Source organism: Erpetoichthys calabaricus, chromosome 11 (genome assembly GCF_900747795.2).
Source record: "Erpetoichthys calabaricus chromosome 11, fErpCal1.3, whole genome shotgun sequence".
Lineage (NCBI taxonomy): Eukaryota > Metazoa > Chordata > Cladistia > Polypteriformes > Polypteridae > Erpetoichthys > Erpetoichthys calabaricus.
The window spans coordinates 29,935,539-29,956,669 of record NC_041404.2 but is presented as its reverse complement, the minus strand read 5'-3'; the positions used below and the strand labels follow the sequence as shown (position 1 = coordinate 29,956,669).

General features: G+C 41.7%; 1 protein-coding gene across 1 annotated transcript in view; it reads left to right on the top strand.

Moving 5' to 3' along the window:
* The first annotated feature begins 8,710 nt into the window (after nt 1-8,710).
* rab24 (RAB24, member RAS oncogene family) overlaps nt 8,711-21,131 on the top strand; it is a 53,200-nt gene continuing 40,779 nt past the window's right edge. The window contains exon 1 of the mRNA XM_028812894.2: nt 8,711-9,045. The gene's annotated coding sequence lies outside the window, so the exon portion shown is untranslated. The remainder of the gene's footprint in view (nt 9,046-21,131) is intronic.

Sequence of the window (21,131 nt, the reverse complement as noted above, 5' to 3'; positions counted from 1 at the left end):
CCTATTACTTGCCCAGAGAGTTTGGACACATCATTGTTGTTATTGTTTACATCCCTCCTAGCGCGGCTGTGGAAATAGAGGGTGACATCATCCATTCCGCTGTTGCTAAACTGCAAACACAACACCCCGAGGCACTTGTACTAATCGCTGGAGAGTTTAACCATGTGATGCTGGACAAAACATTACCTGCCTTCTCCCAGTATGTGGATTGTAACACCCAGGGAAATAGGATTATTGACCTACTGTATGCAAACTTTAAAGATGCATACAGCGCCACCCCGTTGCCTGCGCTTGGTAAAGCAGATCATAACAGGGTTCTACTTCAGCTTCACTACAAACCAAGAGTGAGGGTCCTACCTACAACCACACGCTCACTCAGGAAGTGGTCTCCTGAGGCAGAGCAGGCTCTGAGAGACTGCTTTGGAACTACGGACTGGGATAACCTGCAAGGGTCACATAGTGAGAACATTGAGGAGGTTGTTGACTGCACTACTGACTACATCAACTTCTGTATGGACATTGTAGTTCCAGTAAGAACAAGCCATGGATTACAAGTGACATCAAGGGCCTTTTGAACCAGAAGAAAAAGGCTTTTAAAGGTGGTGATCAGCATGAGCTCAAGCGTGTGCAGAAGGAACTCCGAGTCCAGTTCAGGGCAGCGGAGGAGAAGAACAGGAGAAAGCTGGAGCAGAAGTTGCAGAATAACAGCATGAAGGAAGTGTGAGATGGGATGAAGGTCATCACTGGCTGCAGCTCGAAGCGGGGTGCCTCTATCGACAGAGACAGGGAGAAAGCAAATCTGATTAACTTTTTTAGCAGGTTTGACCATCCTAACCCACTCTCACTCTCACCTCAGAGTACTGCATCCTCCACCCATCCTTCTGCTGATACCAGCATAGGAGAGAGTTTTCCCCCCACCCACAATTACAGCAGCTCAGGTAAGCAGAGAGCTGAGGAGACTTCGTGCCAGAAAAGCAGCGGGTCCAGATGGAGTATCGCCACGACTGCTGAAGGCCTGTGCATTGGAGCTGGGGAGTCCTCTACAGCGCATCTTCAACCTGAGCCTTGAACAGGGGAGAGTCCCAAGGCTTTGGAAAATATCTTGCATCACCCCAGTCCCAAAGGTATCTTGTCCTAGTGAGCTGAATGACTTCAGGCCTGCCGCCCTGACGTCACATGTGATGAAGACCATGGAGTGGCTGCTGCTTCACCACCTGAGGCCACAGGTCCGCCATGCACTCGACCCTCTGCAGTTCGCATACCAGGAGAAGGTGGGAGCGGAGGATGCCATCATCTATATGCTACACCAATCCCTGTCCTACTTGGACAGAGGCAGTGGTGCAGTAAGAATTATGTTTCTGGACTCCTCTAGCGCCTTCAACACCATCCAACCTCTGCTCCTTAGGGACAAGCTGACAGAGATTGGAGTAGATTCATACCTGGTGGCATGGATCGTGGACTATCTTACAGACAGACCTCAGTATTTGCCTCTCGGGAACTGCGGGTCTGACATTGTGGTCAGCAGCACAGGAGCACCGCAGGGGACTGTACTTCCTCCGGTCCTGTTCAGCCTATATACATCGGACTTCCAATACAACTCGGAGTCCTGCAACGTGCAATAGTTCGCCAATGACACTGCTATCGTAGGTTGCATCAGGAGTGGGCAGGAGGAGGAGTATAGGAACCTAATCAAGGACTTTGTTAAATGGTGTGACTCAAACCACCTACAACTGAACACCAGCAAAACCAACGAACTGGTGGTGGATTTTAGGAGGCCCAGGCCCATCACGGACCCCGTGATTATCAGAGGTGACTGTGTGCAGAGGGTACAGACCTATAAATATCTGGGAGTGCAGCTGGATGATAAATTGGACTGGACTGCCAATACTGATGCTCTGTGCCGACTGTACTCCCTAATAGGGCTGGCGTCCTTCAACATCTGCAATAAGATGCTGCAGATGTTCTATCAGACGGTTGTGGCGAGCGCCCTCTTCTATGTGGTGGTGTGCTGGGGAGGCAGCATAAAGAAGAAGGACGCCTCACGCCTGGACAAACTGGTGAGGAAGGCAGACTCTATTGTAGGCACAGAGCTGGACAGTTTGACATCCGTGGCAGAGCAACGGGCGTTGAGTAGGCTCCTATCAATTATGGAGAATCCACTGCATCCACTGAACAGTATCATCTCCAGACAGAGGAGCAGCTTCAGCGACAGACTGCTGTCACTGTCCTGCTCCACTGACAGACTGAGGAGATCATTCACCCCCACACTATGCGACTCTTCAATTCCATCCCTGGGGATAGGGGCAGAATAAACGGTAACATTATACATAGTTATTGACTATTATACCTGCCTTGCACTTTTTAACTTGCACTGTGTTTTTATCACTCCATAATCAATATTGTTTTTATCAGTATGCTGCTGCTGGAGTATGTGGATTTCCTCTTGGGGATTAATAAAGTATCTATCTATATATCTAGAGAAACACCATTGGTGGAAATGCTGTGAGATGGTTCGGGAACAACATGATTTGCAATGAGATATTTGGTACTGCAAGGGAAAGAAACAAAGGGGAGAGCATGATCGGCAATGTCTGTATTGGACATTGCACTGACAAAGAGAGACCCTTAAAACATAAATGTGCCATACCTATAAATCAGGGGTCCCCAACTCCGGGCCTGGAGGGCACCACTGGCTGCAGGTTTTCATTCTAACCCTTTTCTTCATTTGTTTTTGCTACTAATTAACTTCTTTTGAATTAATTGTAATTGACTTGCTCTTGAAGACTAAGACACCTCAATTGTTTCATTTTCCTTAATTAGCAGCCTAACAATAATGAGATATAAAATGAACCAAAACATGACCAACATTATTGAGCATTCAATATCTGAAAATAAAGAAAGGTGAAGGTCTCAGGAATGTTGGTCTGCTCAGGTCCCCAACACATTTGACCAGAGCTCTTAGAAAAGAGAAAATCAACAAGTTCAGAAATGTCTGCTATTGCACAACGAGAGCAGCAACAAGCCATGGAATTAAAGAATGGGTTTAATTAACAACAAGAATCGACGCTTAATTAAGCAACTGGTTGGAGTTTGAGGCCCTGACGTAGGTGGTCTTCTGTTGGCTCACTCACTTCACATTTTCATTTTTGTTTGGGTGCTATTTAAGGAAAGAAATTAAGCAATTCAGAGGAATGGTGAAGAAATTCCGGGGAACAAAGCTTAAAAAAAAACAAAAAAACAAGTCAATTAAAATTAATTCAGAAGAAGTTAATTTGGTGCAGAAACAGGTCACTCCAGGACCAGAGTTGGGGACCCTTGCTATAAATGATAAAACAGAGACATCAAGAAGCAAACTGAACTATCAAAAATTCTTCACAAATACACCTTTGCTCCAGAGGATAACACATTTGCAAACCTCGTTTACCGATTTATCCATTTAGTCATTTCCAACACCTGGGCATTACATGAACAATATCTCAGCTCAGCAGGCTTTCCTGTAAGTAGCAAAGTTTTCCCATTCTTGGACTTACAAGTATAGTGTCTTTGTGATGGTACTCCTCCATTTGTTTCTGCCTCTCTCTCTCTGTTTTTCCCCAAGTGGTTTAGCGGACCTTCCTTTCTCTTGGTATGAATTTCACAGAATGTGTGTTTTTCACTTTCTGGAGACTTCAGTATTGATAGTCAGACTACTTTGTTTCAAAGCTTATTTTGGGAAATTTACAGCAGTGACCTGAACGCCTGTAGAAAATATCAGTTGTCTTAAAAAGAAAATAAAAAAGACACCAGAGGACTATTCCATTCAAAGTATTAGCATGCTTTAAGACAGCAGGACCTTCCTAGAACTGTCATCCCCGAATGAAGTCTTTAAAGCAGACTCTGCCGCAATTTAAACCTTCGTTTGTTTGTTTCATTCATTCAGGATGAAAACCATAATATGCTTTGCCAGTCATCTTCTGTCCAAAGTCTGTGTTCTGTTTCCCCATTTTAACCTTTTCTTTTTATTTGCCTGTTTCAGATTTGGCTTTATCTCTAAATCTCTGCCTCTAACGCCAGCATCCCAAAGTCAGAACCATAGGTGAAGGGCTTAAGCATTTCACTCTTATAGTGCTCCTGTGTAGTATAATTATCTCCTGTACTGTCATCAGTCCACACTTTGAACCTCTCCCAGTCATCAGCTATTCCCTGTTGCAGATGATGCTGGTTTTCAGTGTGTATTTAAGGAGGAGGCCAACTGAGAACCTGTGTCTCACACTACCAACTCTAATGACATGGAATAACCTTCATTCTGAAAAAAAGGACTTACATATTTTTTGAGAAAGCGGTTTTGTTTTGTCCATTTTTTAACTCAGAACTGAACTTTAGGAAATCCAGTTTCATGCAACCCAAGCGACCAGAATAACAGGTTTCAGGGATGCTAAAGCGATTACAAAGGTTTCTCTACTAACTAATTAGCATTTAAAGTGACTAATCTATATTACTAACCGAGAATGCTAAACCGGATGATGGACGCAGGCACATCCGGCCATGGGCCGTAGCTGCAAAAAGACGTACTGCGCAGGCGCAAAAAGAGTCCGCGAGAGTCGGCTGAGGAGCCGAGAAAGGCGGACAAAAGAGGGCGAGAAAGGTGGATGAGGGTCCGCGAGAGGCGCAGGCACAAAAAGAGTCCGCGAGAGTCGGAGAAAGGCGGACAAAAGAGGGCGACAAAGGCGGATGAGGGGCCGCGAGTGGCGGACAAGACCACAGAAAAAAGGAGTGAGCACATACAAAAAGGAGTCACACGAAACTAAACACACCAAAAAAAAAGAACACACGAGCGCACAACAGCAAGGCACGACCACTCCCCCCACCCCCCCCCCCCCCCACCCTACAGGCACGGGACGGGACGGGACACACACCAAGAGGGGGATTCAACAAGCCCATAGAAGACAAAAAAAAAAGAACACAAAACCACCCCACAGACCCTACAAGCAAGGGACGGGACACACACACCCAAAGCCACATCTTCTAAAGTGAACGTCGACACCTTCACACTAGGCAGCATAGGTGTCGGCATAGGTGTCAAGCCCATGGAACACAAAAAGAAAGAAGACGCTCGCGCAACAACAATCCTCAACCCCCCCCCCCCCCCCATCAATAAGAAGTGACACCCAAAACCACTTCTAAAGGAAACGTCCATATTAAACATACGTCATCTGAACACCTTCACACTAGGCAGCATAGGTGTGAGCATAGGTGGATCTCCTTACAATAAAGCACTATTAACCGTTCAACTGCAGAAAAGGCTACATATTAACAGTGAGTGCGATCCTCCTTATTACTTATCCAATGCACGACGCAGACTGAAACGGACTTTTCGCAAAGCGGTGGCAAATCAATTAAAACTACAAAATAGCGCGTCACAAATAATGGACATGCAACAACGCGGCAGTCAAACACCACAAGCAAAACATGCCCGTCGCGGACATCAACGCCAGACACCTGCTAAATGCTTACGCCAGTTGGCTGACAACGCCTTCAATAATGAGTCCACTATTGAGGAAAATTCATTGGGATTAATGAATGTTATTTGCAATCATTGTCATTCACTTAACTTCCCAGAAGAAACAACTGGCAATACAAATAATGAATTTACACGTTGTTGTCAAAAGGGGAAAATTTGACTGCCTCCTTTACATATAATCACCACGGACCAAGTGTCATTGAAACAAAACCAGAATAAAGCACGGTCAGAAATTAAAGACAGAGTAGAAAGGAAAGTAAAACGTCATAAACAGGTTGAACAAGGGGGCCACGCACATGGACAGCAGGTTACAGATAATGAAGACATAATTCAAAAGCTTGAAAAACATGAGCTCAACTGACCACAGATACAAACTGAAACGAGAAAAACTACGGGGTCCGCAGTAGTCCACAATGCACCACGTAATAGTACGGACGAAGCTCTGTATTACCGGTGGAGGACTCCAGAATGATACGGGCAAACGCTCCGTATTAAACGTGCGTCATCCGGACACGTAGCTGCCCAGCGGGCACGGGTTCAAAACGCCGGGGGTAGGCGAGCGAAGCAAGCAGGGGGCGAAGCCCCCTTGTCTTATACTAATTAAAGGCAAAGCCCTCACTGACTCACTCATCACTTATTCTCCAACTTCCCGTGTAGGTAGAAGGCTGAAATTTGGCAGGCTCATTCCTTACAGCTTACTTACAAAAGTTAAGCAGGTTTCATTTCGAAATTCTACGCATAACGGTCATAACGGTCGACAACGTCCTCCATGTTAAACTTTCGTATTTATGGCCCCATCTTCACGAAATTTGGTAGGCGGCTTCCCTGCGCTAACCGAAACCAATGTACGTACTTATTTCGGTGGTATGACGCCACTGTCGGCCGCCATATTGAACTTTCCAACGGTCTTTGTTATTTATGGGCCCATCTTCAAGAAATTTGGTACGCGGGTTCCCAACGCTAACTGAATCCTACTTACGTACATATTGTAACGATCTGGGATAGAAGTTGCCACTGGGCAGAGTGTTTAGTTATAGTTAAAAAGAAAGAAGAAAAAGGGGGCGGGCAGAGACACAACTGCCACTCTTAATAAAATAGACTCTGGGGTGCTGGGAAGGTGGTTTTTTTTTTTTTTTGATGTGGGTTGGGTAACCAACTTGGGGTTTAGTGTGGTGTGTTTTTTTTTTTTTTTTTAGTCCTGACTTCGTTTTGTTTTTCGGCTTGTTGAAGTAAGAAAAAAAGTGAATAAAACCATCAGGGCCGGATTTATATGAAAAGAGGCCCTAGGCTATTCCACTTATGAGGCCCTTTCACCTTCCATTTTTAAGTTTGTAAATTACATGAGAGATAATAAAATACGTAATACGCGTTGATCTTAACCAATACATTTTTATGTTTGTTTATTAGTCATATGTGTAGAATTTCTCCTTATTTTCAGTTCAGTGTTTTAGTGTTCACTGTTTTTAGAATAGTGTAATTTTAATTTTGCTAACAATTTGAATGTAGGCCCCTCTTGATCTTGAGGCCCTAGGCTGAAGCCTAGTTAGCCTATAGGAAAATCCGGCCCTGAAAACCATTGATTAGTTTCTTTTATTTGATAATTACCACCACTTGCCTGCGAGATTCATTTGCCCGTCTGGGAAGGGATATTACAATATATACGTCCATAGCCTGCAGCTCGGTCGCTGTGTGAGGCGGCGTTGGGTCCCCCATCCCCACGCCTCCCACATAGTTGGCTGCCTGCCTATATAAGGCCGTCCGTCGCTCCGGTCTCTTCATTCCCTTCCTTGCTTCGCTGCGGTATTCATGGTCCCCTGCTGATAACTGCAGCCTTTTTATTTAATCCACGGCTTCTCCGCTGTTTTATTGTTCGTTTATTACGATTATAGTTATTGTATAGGTATTTTACACTTAGTTTACATTGTTCTGGTATCCATTTCCTTTATCGTTCCAACCGTACCCCCATTAACATGCCTCTCGAGGTGATCACCATCGATCAAAGAACTGTCACTTACCGAGTGGTTTCCATGCCCGGAGATGGCGACTGCCTTTTCCATTCTCTCTGTTACATATTGCATGGCCATATCAGGCTCACTCTTGATATCCGGAGGAACATCGTGGCTTATGTATTGAATGACTGGGACAGGTTCAAGGTGTGGACTGATGACAGTACAGGAGATAATTATACTACACAGGTGCACTATAAGAGTGAAATGCTTAAGCCCTTCACCTATGGTTCTGCATGTGAGTTGATGGCTGCTGCTGAATTGTTCAGTTGTCGCTTTCAAGTGTACCGAAATGGCCAAATATTTTACACCTTTGGACAACCGCCAATGCCTCTTAAACATCTTAGATTCACAGGTGACGATTTGAGTAGTGGTCACTTTCATGTTTATGAATGTTTAAACTCTCAAAAGCTGGATGCGAAGCTATCGATGAAACCCATTTCAATTCAAACGCCTCCAATTTCCAGTAAGGCTCTGCTTCGCAATGACAATAAGTCTCAGGGACAGACCCTACAAAAGGTTGGCATTGATTTGAGGCAAGATTGCTTTTCACATGGCCAACTATATGTTGCATGCTCAAGAGTAAGCTCAGCGCACAGCTTGGTCAAATTACAACCGGAGAGCCGAACTGATAACGTGGTATACAAAGAGATCCTTAACAAATAATTATTGGTATATTTTCCATCAGTTTAAAAAGATTTACTTTTCTTCTTAATAAAAATTTTAAAGCAGTACTTCGCCACTGCGAAGTGCGGGTATTTTGATAGTTAAAGATAAGCTAAGGAAATTAACCATTTGAACACTGAAGGAATGGCTGCTGAAAACGGGGATTTGTAGTCCTATGTGGATAATTCCTGTAAATTAAAAATCAAGCAGTAATATAACCATTGAACACTGTCTTAAATTGTATTTTAAATCAATTTAATTGAATCTTGATTAAAACAATGTATGAACTTGCTTCAAAAACACAAATTTATGGGCGATAATAAAGTACACATGTATTTCTCCAAAAATATTGTTAATGTTAAAAGACAGGTTATGTCTATATATTACTCTCATGAATTTAAAAAGTCAAAAGAGTTTGAAAGTTCCGATTGCCGCAACCGCAAAAGACAACCGACCACAATCTCGGAGAAGCGGAACAATTCCTGCGCCTTTATTAGCCCCCCAAACACCACTTCCCTAAACATTGGTTCCCCCTATCCGTTCAGTGGAGAAACGGAAAAAGAGAAGGACAAAGATTCATGAACCTGAGCCGTTTCGTCATTTCAGCTCGCTGCTTCTTGTCGAGCTCTTGTTTCACACACGCATCACCGAGTTCCCACTGTCAATGTCTCCGAGATGTGTTTTTAACGATCCCCCTCCGAGTCCCTCGCTCGTGAGGCCGTCGGTGCTACAGCGAGACGTAGAAGGGGAGGATTGGACGGCTCCACTGGAGAATAACTGAAAAGAAAACCGAAAGCCGGTTTTACGGCGTTTCCTTTGTCGAAGTGAAACACAGGTTCTTCAGCAACACTCCAGCTTCTTAAACAGGCCGAGGTAAGTGAAACAAATGTGGAGTTTTCGCTGGAATGCCTCGTTTTACTGCCAATAAAGAGATGCTGTAGTGGAGCTGGAAGTGGGCATCCGCCGAAATGGCCCAAGTGAGAGCGGCTCGTCAAAACGACCACGATACTTGATTTGCGATTGATCATAGGGGCTCCTTCAATATCATGCAGATAATTCTGTTTACAGTATAACTATGCAAGTTCTGGATATAAATGAGATATAAAAACTCCGCCGAGTCTACTGTATACAGTACTAGATAAACGGGTTAAAAACGCAGATGAATAGCAAAATGAAAATTTAAAACACCGATATTGGATTTTTTAAAAATTGTGTAGCTTTTTATTATTGTTGACTTATAATTTAAAAATACTTTTTATGTCTTTCGAAGAGAAGTAGAATGACCCAACCCTTCGCTTAAGTTACGTTTATACACTGCGCGTTTTTCTGTGACAGCTTACATGTTGGACACATGAGGGGAAAAAAATTGCGTCGCCTGAGTAGCTTGAGAAAAGTTATGTCAGTGTTGTGATAGCCAAATGGATTTTGACATGCGGTGTTTCCTTTATTCCACCTGCGCCACGTACAGCCTGTCCCTGTCAGTCCTGCTGCTCGCTGTGTCAGCGTGCCGTTGGTGCGAACGAAAAGCAAAATGGTTATTTAAATACAAAGAAATAAAAGGGAAAGTGAAACGTACATTATCACGTTGTGGCTTTCATCTGTTATCAGTTTGGATTACTTGGTTTCTGATATTTTTTTGTCTTTCTGTTTTATCTTTCTTCCGCTCTTCTAAAACAGTGGACACGGCTCAGCATCCTCATGTAACCTCTTGTTAGTTTGCCTGTGAGAAGGGACAGTCCCCACCTCGGCTGCCAGTGTGACCTTGAGCAAGTCAGTCAGCCAGTGCACTAGTTGTAAAGATGTTGTACTGCGGTGTAATCGTGTAAATCGCCTTGGATAATAATAATAATGCATTTTATTTATAGGGCACTTTACATTAGCAGTAAGTTTAAACAAAGGCAAAGCAAGATAAAAACAGAGATAAAACAACAATAATTACAGCATTCTTGTTAATAAACTTTCCTAAATAGAAAAGTCTTTAGCTGATTTTTAAAACAGCCCACAGTCTGCTGTGTTCTTAGGCTCTCTGGTAAGCCATTCCAGAGCCGTGGAGCAGTGGCTGCAAAGTCTCGGTCACCCATTGTATGAAGTTTGGTCACAGGGGGCGAAGGCGGTAGGTATTTGCAAAATGGAGGTTTCTTGTAGTGGATTGTAGTGTAAGGAGTTCCTTAAGATATCGTGGAACATTTCCATGGATAGGGAGCCAATGAAGTGATGAAGAATTTGTGAAATGTGTTCATATTTCCGCACCCTCATCAGGATTCTTGCAGTACTATTTTGAATTTGTTGGAGCTTTTGAAGGCTCTTGTTGGGTATCCCGATGAGGAGTGCATTACAATAGTTCAGTCCGGATGAGACAAAGGCATGAACCAGCTTTTCACCATCACAGAGGGAGAGGTAGGGATGGGGTTTGGCTATGATTTGGAGATGAAGGAATGCAGTTTTACAAAGGTGATGGACATGTATGTCAAATGACAGATGGGAGTCTAACTTGACACCCAGATTTGTAACAGAAGGGGAGAGGGTAATGGTACAGTCAGAAAGGAAATACAATTTACAGAGGAGCGAAGTTGATAGGGGTGCCAATTAAAAGAGCTTCAGTTTTGGTGCTGTTCAGCTTGAGGAAGTTCTTGGACATCCAGGCCTCAATTTCATCCAAGCAAGAGGAAAGAGTTGATGGAGGTGTAAGAGAAGTCGAATCCTGTCTCACATAGAGCTGCGTATCATCGGCATAGCAATGGAATGAAACTCCATGCTTGCGGATGATGTGACCCAGGGGTAGCATATAGATATTAAAGAGGGTCGGCCCAAAGACTGATCCTTGTGGGACCCCACAGTTGACAGTGTGGGTATGAGATTTAGCATCCCCCAAGGCCACATACTCAGCCCTATCTGTAAGACAGGACTCGAACCACTCCAAAGCAATGCCAGAAAGTCCAATTGTATAGTGAAGATGATGAAGGAGAATATTATGATCTACCGTATCAAGTGCAGCTGTAAGGTCCAGGAGGATAAGGAGTGATGGAGAGCCCTGGTCAGCTTATAAAAGGAATGTTTTTAAAAGGATAAAGGAGTCAGCCAAATAAACTATAAGAATACAAACTGTTCAATTATTCTTGTTGATATTAATAATAATACATTTTATTTCTTTCAAACCTCTAACATGCTCAAAGCACTTAACAAAAATTCCAAATAAACAATGGAACATATAGAACATTGGATAAAATAATACAGTATCTGCATAAAACATTACATATAGATTATAAGGAAACAAAAAGTTTTGAAGGTCGGGGTAAATTAATTGCCTTCCTGGATTAATGTGCTTTAAGTTGTTTTTTTAAAAGAATGATTTGAGTCTGCTGATATTTTTAATTTAGGGAGGTCATTTCAAAGTCTGGGTGCCGTAGAGCTGAAGGCCTTGTTGCCAGCAGAGCACAGGTTTGTTGGGAACACAACAAGATTGCCAGAATTGGTAAACAGGAACATAGTAATGGGAGAGGTTACTAATATAATCCAGTGCAAGACAATTTTAAGTTTTTATGGATTAGTAATAGAGTTTTAGATTCAGTCCTATAATACAGAGGGAGCCAGTATAAGTGAAGCAGGGTGGGTCTGCATTTTTTCTCAGCATTGGAAAAGTAGAGAAGTGAGCAAACACGGGATGTGTTCTGGAGGGGGAAGTAATTAAGTATCTCAATGTGATTAATATGGGTCTATTAAAAAAGGTAGAACTCAAAAATGAAACCAAGATTCCTAGAAAAGAAGGTCTGTTGGCATCATCAGCAAGAGTGATTGAAAAAGAGCTCATTTTCTTGAGTTCAGCTTTAGTGCCAGTTAGTATGACTGTTTTTTTGTAGTTTAATTTTAAAAAGTTCTGTTCCATCTAGGTTTGAGGGTGATTATTTTCATGTGTACAGAGTACAGTGAAATTCTGTAATTGTGTGTATTATTCAACATGCAACATATATAATGTATACACAGTTGTGCTTGAAAGTTTGTGAACCCTTTAGAATTTTCTATATTTCTGCATAAATATGACCTAAAACATCATCAGATTTTCACTCAAGTCCTAAAAGTAGATAAAGAGAAACCAGTTAAACAAATGAGACAAAAATATTATACTTGGTCATTTATTTATTAAGGAAGATGATCGAATATTACATATATGTGAGTGGCAAAAGTATGTGAACCTTTGCTTTCAGTATCTGGTGTGACCCCCCTTTGCAGCAATAACTGCAACTAAACGTTTCTGGTAACTGTTGATCAGTCCTGCACACCGGCTTGGAGGAATTTTAGCCCATTCCTCCGTACAGAACGGCTTCAACTCTGGGATGTTGGTGGGTTTCCTCACATTAACTACTCTCTTCAGGTCCTTCCACAACATTTCAATTGGATTAAGGTCAGGACTTTGACTTGGCCATTCCATAGCATTAACTTTATTCTTCTTTAACTATTCTTTGATGGAACAACTTGTGTGCTTAGGGTTGTTGTCTTGCTGCATGACCCACCTTCTCTTGAGATTCAGTTCATGGACAGATGTCCTGACATTTTCCTTTAGAATTCTCTGATATAGTTCAGAATTCATTGTTCCATCAATGAAGGCAAGCCGCCCTGGCCCAGATGCAGCAAAACAGACTCAAACCATGATACTACCACCACCATGTTTCACAGATGGGATAAGGTCCTTATGCTGGAATGCAGTGTTTTCTTTTCTCCAAACATAACGCTTTTCATTTAAACCAAAAAGTTCTGTTTTGGTCTCATCCGTCCACAAAACATTCTTCCAATAGCCTTCTGGTTTGTCCACGTGATCTTTAGCAAACTGCAGATGAGCAGCAGTGTTGTTTTTGGAGAGCAGTGGCTTTCTCCTTGCCACCCTGCCATGCACACCATTGTTGTTCAGTGTTCTCCTGATGGTGGACTCATGAACATGAACATTAGCCAATGTGAGAGAGACCTTCAGTTGCTTAGAAGTTACCCTGGGGTCCTGTGTGACCTCGCCGACTATTACATGCCTTGCTCTTGGAGTGATCTTTGTTGGTCAACCACTCCTGGGGAGGGTAACAATGGTCTTGAATTTCCTCCATTTGTACACAATCTGTCTGACTGTGGTTTGGTGGAGTCCAAACTCTTTAGAGATGGTTTTGTAATCTTTTCCAGCCTGATGAGCATCAACAACTCTTTTTCTGAGGTCCTCAGAAATCTCCTTTGTCCATGCCATGATACACTTCCACAAACATGTGTTGTGAAGAGCAGACTTTGATAGATCCCTGTTCATTAAATAACACAGGGTGCCCACTCACACCTGATTGTCATCCCATTGATTGAAAACACCGGACTCGAATTTCACCTTCAAACTAAGTGCTAATCCTAGAGGTTCACATACTTTTACCACTCACAAATATGTAATATTTGATCATTTTCCTCAATAAATAAATGAGCAAGTATAATATTTTTGTGTCATTTGTTTAACTGGTTTCTCTTTATCTACTTTTAGGACTTGATTGAAAATCTGATGATGTTTTAGGTCATATTTATGCAGAAATATAGAAAATTCTAAAGGGTTCACAAACTTTCAAGCACAACTGTATATATAATATACACACACATAATTTATGTATAGTGTGTGTTATAGATATACAGTAATCCCTCACCTATCGCGGGGGTTATGTTCCAGAGCCCCCCGCGATAGGTGAAAATCCGCGAAGTAGCGACCTATATTTATTTTATTATTTATACATATTTTAAGGCTTTATAAACCCTTCCCACACTCTTATAAACCTTTCTCACTCTCTTGTTAACCTTTCCCACGCTCTTATAAACACTTTCTATGCTCTTAAACACTTTCTACGTTCTTAAACACCTCAGACCAACACTGCACACTGCACGCAGCGATCAGACGTCAATGTGTCTGCACTCGCTTTGTGAAGGGGGGCAGCTGAACTCTCAGCAGAGCAGAAATGGACATTGTGCTGCTTCTGCCAAAATGCCTGCTTGTCGCTCTGCGCGTTCGGAAGGAGGAGTGTGTGTGTGTGTGTGTGTGGGTGTGTGAGAGAGCTGAACGCACCTTCGCTCAAACCCCCCCTCCCCGGAAGCGCAGTACGCTCCTGCCACTTCGCATTGTCAAGGGGGTGGGGAGCTGAATGAACGCTAAGGAGAAGTGGACTTTGTGCTGGCTTTGTGCTGCTTGTCGCTCTGCGTGTCAATAATTTAAAAGCCTGTACAATCAGGCTTTTAGGTGTACATCACCTATTTTCCTGTCTCACTGTCTTGTCTTGCGTGAAGTTAAAATGTTTTATAATAGTGAGATGTTACTCATATCCTTAGCCCGACATCCACATATCATAGGTGTTAACAAAGTGTGTTTTATAAGTTTACATGTGTTTAAAGCATGTGGGATGGGTATTTTAAGGCTTAAACTATAAAAATGTTTATTTATATGGTCTTTCTATGTCGCGGATTTTCTCCTGTTGCTGATGGGTCTGGAACATAACTTCCGCGATAGGCGGTGTAACAGTAGAGGCTTGTGTCCACCTCTCGAACCCTCAGGTACCACTCTTGAGACCAGGTGAAAGTATAATAATAATTATTCTCTTTATTATAATACAGTAGTGCACCAAGCACTCTCCACACCCCTCTCATATAAACAATAAACTATTCTCAATAAACCAATACAATCCTCCTCGCCCAGACACTTAGCCCACCTTCCTCCCAGCTCAGCTCGGTGTTCTGGGCTTCCCAGAGTCCTTTTATAGCCCCTGACCCGGAAGTGGCTCCAAGCCAAACCCACAAGTCCGTTTTCCTTCCGGGTCAGGGCAAACAGTCCTTTTCTTCATCCCGGGAGCACATCGCTTCTTCCAGTCACGTGACTGAGATGCACTCCCGGGTTATAGGGCATGCCAGAGCCCACTAGCCCCCCTACAGCGACTCGTGGCGGCCCCCAAGGTATCCAGCAGGGTTGTGTCACAACACTACAAAGTCCATGAGGCCCTGCTGGAACTCGGGGCACCAATATGCTGTCCGGAGGGCTCCTCCTAGCGGCCTGGGGGTGGCGACCGGAGTCTGTAGCCGGTCGTCCTTCACAGCGGGCAATCACTTGTATTTAAAAACCCGCGAAGTCGTGAATCCGCGAAAAGTGAACCGCGAAGTAGCGAGGGATTACTGTAGTATATGTGGATAGACAGACACACTCACAGATCTATCAATGCTCATACTCAATTTATCAAAAAGGAGGAAGCCGTTAAACAAACAATAGTATTTTTTAATATACGTACATAAATCAAAATAAAATTTATTTCCAATGTAATCCCCTTCAGGTTCACTTCACCAGCTATTTAACATTTGTCAAATGAGGAAATTTTGATTTACTGCTCAAACCAGTTTTTTAACTAGACCAACAACTTTCTCTTCAGATTAAAATCTTCCTCCTAAAGTAAATTGGGTTTTTACTCCAGTTGATGAGAGTATTAAGAAACGTCTTTACCTTTTGATCTATCATCCCATGTTTATCTTACTTTTACAGAATTATTTAAAGTTACAAGTTACGGCCTGGCTGTCCAATCTTCAGAGCCTTTCATAAATCATGTTTTTTGTCCTGCAATTGTTAGTTTCTTATATGGAAATAAAGGTGTGATTTTTTTTTTTTTTCCAAAAATGAATGCCTTCATGTGTGTCTGTGATGTAGGTAGGTTGGTTTTGTGGTTTAAAACTGTCACCTCCCCATAATTCATAATATCTGTGATGGATTTACTGGTTGAATTTTTGTGGAGTGTAGCATTTAAAGTGGTCATACAAGAAATTAAACAATATTGGGCTGGGCTGATACATATATGTATATATGTTTTTTTGTTCTGCCACAGGCATTGACAATAAAATGGTAAATTGTGATTCATAGTTGCCTTTTGCTCTTCCTCTCTCTGTTTTGTGTGTTCATATATTTTAAATAGGGGACTGTATAGTTGATCCTCTGTCATTGAGCCAGAATCATAGGTTTCAGTTCTTTACCTCCTCTCGTTTCTGTGTGTTTTTGCCTGTTCAACCTACATCTGCTCGGATCTTCTCCATGGACCGTGCTTTTCCTCCTACAACTGCTGCATTTGCATTTTAGGTTAACCAGTGGGATGGCCTTGTAATGGATTGTCATGCCATTAAGAGTTTAGTCCTGTACTTTGTACTGTTATGTTTTATTAAGTGTCACGGTCAAAGTTTTTAACCCTGGTGCTCAGTGGACAACTAGGAGACTAAGCAGTATGTACACTGAGGTGTTTACACACCTGAGCATTAACAGAAAAAAGATGATTTAAATATTAGTATGATCAGTGACTGCAAGCTGACTTGATATGGTTTATTAGATTTCTAAGGCATGTTTTAAAAAGTTGATTTTTGAATCATATTGTGGCTCCATTTGATAATGTTGGTTCATAGTTTGAAAGTTCCTTGGTAAACCAACTTTACTTCGGCTACTCTGAATTGGCCTGCTGTGAGTTGGTGTCATTGTGTGTGTGTGTGTGTTGGCATCCGATTGCATCAGTAACTTCAAAATAATACTGACCTGCAAGACGGTGAAAGATGGAAGTTTACAAAGGAAACACTGGCAATTTGACTTTGACCATAGAGTTGATTTTTTGCTTTGGTTAAGTTTGATTATTTCTAAACATGAGACACGGTTGTTCTGCATGTAAAACACAACAAGAGAGAATGACTTTCCTTAAAGGTTTCTAAAGGAAGAACGACATTCTTGCTTTGTGAAGTGAGAGCTTGTTTCAAGACACCTTCATTTGCCATCATAAATTGGGTTGTCCAGCTTGTAAAAGTGCTATGAACCCCCATTTACATTTTCTAAACTTCACAATCAACACATTTAATCCTCTCTCCTACTTATCCTGTGGTGAATATATCTGTTTAAATTTACAGCATTCATCACTATAACACCCTGTATTCAAAATAATAAAGCTATTCAGGTCTGGGTAATCCTGAAATATGGCATATCTGGCAGTCCATATAATCTTAATAAAATTTTAGTGAGCCTGGAAGAATGAGGTTCAAAGTAGAACCAACCGTGGATGGGCTGCCCGTCCGCCCAAGGGCAGACTCTCATATTAAGCTAATTTTCAGACACCAATTGTTCTGGCCTGCATGTATTTGGTGCAGGAGACAAACTGGAATACGCAGTTAAACTCCACACAAATGGTGTCTTACCAGAAATTTGTAGTCCATCAGTAAACCCAGTTCACCATGCTGCCTCAGGAAGGTGCATTGCCCAGTAAGATGTGGTGCTTTATATACAACCAAGGATGCTTCACAGTCAGAGTGTAATGTCACCTATTTATGTAAGTCCATGTAATTTTTAGGCAGCAGGCCATTAAAATAATTTTTGACATTTTATGTTTTGTGGGCATGTGATAGACGATGGTCACTTGACATGGTGAAATGGATTTTAGCAGTAATAGGCATGAATTAACATTTCAGAAAAATGTGCAGCCCATAACCATTGGCGTAGTGTACACTTGCACGCTTTGTTGTTTCTATCCTTCGGAGCCCTGGGCTACAAAATTGTTTTTAATTTTTCAGATGTAGTGTTCTGAACAGATGAAGATTTCTCATTTTGTGAAAAAGGAGCATATTGTGTGTGTGAATGTAAAGTTCATGTTTTTAGCAGCCAACAGTGCTGATTGTTAAGTTTATTGTAGCCTGGGATTTCAGTGTTAACCCTTCAGGAGAGGTTTTTGGAGTTTATTTTGAATTTTTTTAGAATTATCTGCTGTACATAATTGTTATGATTGTGGCCTAAAACACAAATAAATCGGAAGAATTGACACCTGTTACTTTATCCAGGTGATGGATGGTGACAATCCAGCGTCAGCTCCTCAATATAAACTTGTATTTCACAGTGACTAATTTAACTCTCTCTGTCCATGCATTTACTGAATCTCTAGACTGTGTGGTACTAGTGTGACGTGAAGCTGGAGCCAGGTTGAGCAGTTTCAGGGACACATTTAGTACTAATGCTGGATGCATCTTAAGCCTTCATGGGACATACTCACTTGCACTAGACATACTGGAAATCTTTGGATACTTCAGAATTAATTCCACCTCTCATTAGACTGCCCAGATGCAGCAAGACTGGAAAGAAGGAAACCGAGAGCACCCTTCCTAATATGAGAGCCTTGGAGTTGTAGATAGAGATCATTTGCTCGCTTGCACAGTTGCACTACTGCATAAACTGGGTACTATTGTACTTGATGTCTCCTGCCAGATCATCGGGACTGTAGCTTTGTCTGCTGTCACAGGTTATCAGAACTGCTATCACTGACTGACTGTGGACCCCACAGAAGTTTACTTTCTGCTGGAAAGTTGTTGACTGTTTTTTTGTTTTTCTTTACTCTGTAGTGTACTCATCACATCACAATTCTAACTTTATTGGACTTGATGTTGTCATTGTTAATCATTTAGGTCTATTTTGTTTCACTGTGTGCTTGACAGGTTTTGTTATTTCCATCCATCCATTTCCCAACCCGCTGAATCCGAACACAGGGTCACGGGGGTCTGCTGGAGCCAATCCCAGCCAACACAGGGCACAAGGCAGGAAACAATCCCGGGCAGGGTGCCAACCATTTTTTATTATAAATCTAACAAAAATTGGTTTAAATGCGTATCAATAGACTATGCTGAAACAGTCCGTGGTGATCGTGAGGAAGATGAAAACATCAACTTACAATATCACGAAGAATATCTACAACCGTTAACACCGCCTGGCCTTCCACCGCACGAATTACTGTAGAAAGAAGGATGTATCCAAGAAAGGTAATGTAGTACATCTTCAGGGGATAACATTAGATAACAAAGGAGATCTTGATATGCCATTCGTATTAAAATGTTAACAGTTTCCCGTTACAATGTCTTTTGCAAAGACAATTTACAAATCTCACAGCCAAACATTCATCGTTTTATTTAATAGAGGGAAAGAAATGAAATTCAGTCATGGGCTGTTATACATTGTGTTATCATGATGAAAGTCCAAACACAGAATCAAAATTCAATGCGATATTGACAAAAATTTTATTAAAAAAATTGTTTTTACTGAAGATTTACAGTAAAAGTGTAAGTTTAAAAAGTATTTGCATGTTAATTTCAAAGCCAAATCGTATTATGCAACAAATAACACTAACGCAGCATGAAACAAAATTTACTTTGAAATTATTATGTTTTACTATTTTTTAATATGGTTAGTTACTCGCTGTAATGTAAAATAGTTAGTAAATTGTACATCTGCATTCCCATACGTGAGCTGCAGAACCTCAAAGAGGCTAGCGCGTAGCTCAGGCAGGGGGATTGGCAAGCGAAGCGAGCAGGGAGAAAGCCCCCTGGTGTTATATATAAAAAAGAACTTGGGGCCTAAAATCAGTGAAGAGAGCTCTTCATAAACTGTAATTAATTTAATTGAATTTACACCAGTCTATTAAGCTGATTTATTTATTAAAACAAAGATTTCCTTATGTCCTATATTGTCAGTGTCCAATAGTCTTGGTTAGCTTCATGTCCATAACTGCCTTCATTTATCTTTCTGTTTCAGTTAGCAGTGAAGTCTGGAGTTTCTTACAGATTATTGTTCAAAAATAACCCAAACAGTGAGGAATATGGGTGGCAGGGTGATACATCATGAATCAAACATTCTGGGTTTAAATCCAACACCCAGTTGGTATCTGTGTGGAATTTGCACATTCTCCCCCACTTACTGTGAGCTTTCCTCTGTGTAACCCTGTTTTCTCTTCACATCCCAAATGCAGGTTAGGTTATTTGGTGACTTTAATTTGCCCCATGTGAGTGGCACTGTGTTGGACAGGTGTTGTGTAGGCTCTGGCACCAGGACCTTTAAACTGGTTAGGCAGTTTTGAAAATCTTAAGTTAGTGAGGAGGTCGTCTCCCAGTTGTTAAAAGATTCAAACATCTGATCTCATGTGAATTCTGCCTCATGCTTGTTCTGATTGCATCTGTTTGTTCATTCAGTGCAAGGTCCTTCATTATTTTTGCTTGTCTTAAATTATGCATACCAAGTTAATATAGTAACTGCCATTTATGCAAATGCTTGTTTATATAAATCCTGTCATTTTTAGATTAAAACAAAGGTGACCTTTATCATCCACCTGTAATCCTGGTGTTGTTTTCTCTTAATTTCAAAAGGCAGTGAAGTGTGAGGCACTCATCTGGGTTTCTGTGTCTTAATCCTGTCTTGTGCTTGACACCTCTGGCATGATGGCTCAAGTGCCCTTAAGGTTAAGTGCATCAACCTTAATAAAAGTCCCTGAAGTAAGACAACCATAACTGTACTCTCAGGCTAATGGAAGCCAAGCATGGGACCTGAGTCAGTTGAGTTCATGTTAGTTATTAATATTAGTTAATAAATGGGACTGAGAAACCCCACAGTCCATAGCACTGGAGAAAGAAAAGAAATGAGCCCACAGAGGAACACCATCATCAGATCTCCACTTTACCACAGTAGCTTGATTTATATGCACAAGTTGTATGTCTGGAAGTATCAAAAGGCACGTGAAAGTCATACCGTGTAATCCGATCAGAGTTTTAGGCCATCCTGGTTTGCTATGTAGTAAGTCCAGCTCAGCTTACAATTTTAAACTGTGTTGTTGTAATGTACTAAATAACACATCCAAGAGAAGTGCAGTGCTGGATACTGTCCGTCCTTTCAGTATGTTTCCTTGAGCTCAGATAGCTGCTCTCTGAAGCACTGTCGGATGCAATGGTCTCCTACAGCCATTTAAAGTAAACTGTGATTTTTACATCCACCAAATCTGCATCCGAAAAATTGGAAAATAATATGTATGTTTTTTTTAAACATTCAGTTGTGTGTTAACATTAGCAAGTGCACTTACAGTATTTCAATTCAGTATCATCGAGCACCAAGTCTGTCGCACTAGCATTGGGCACAAGGCAGGGACCAGCAC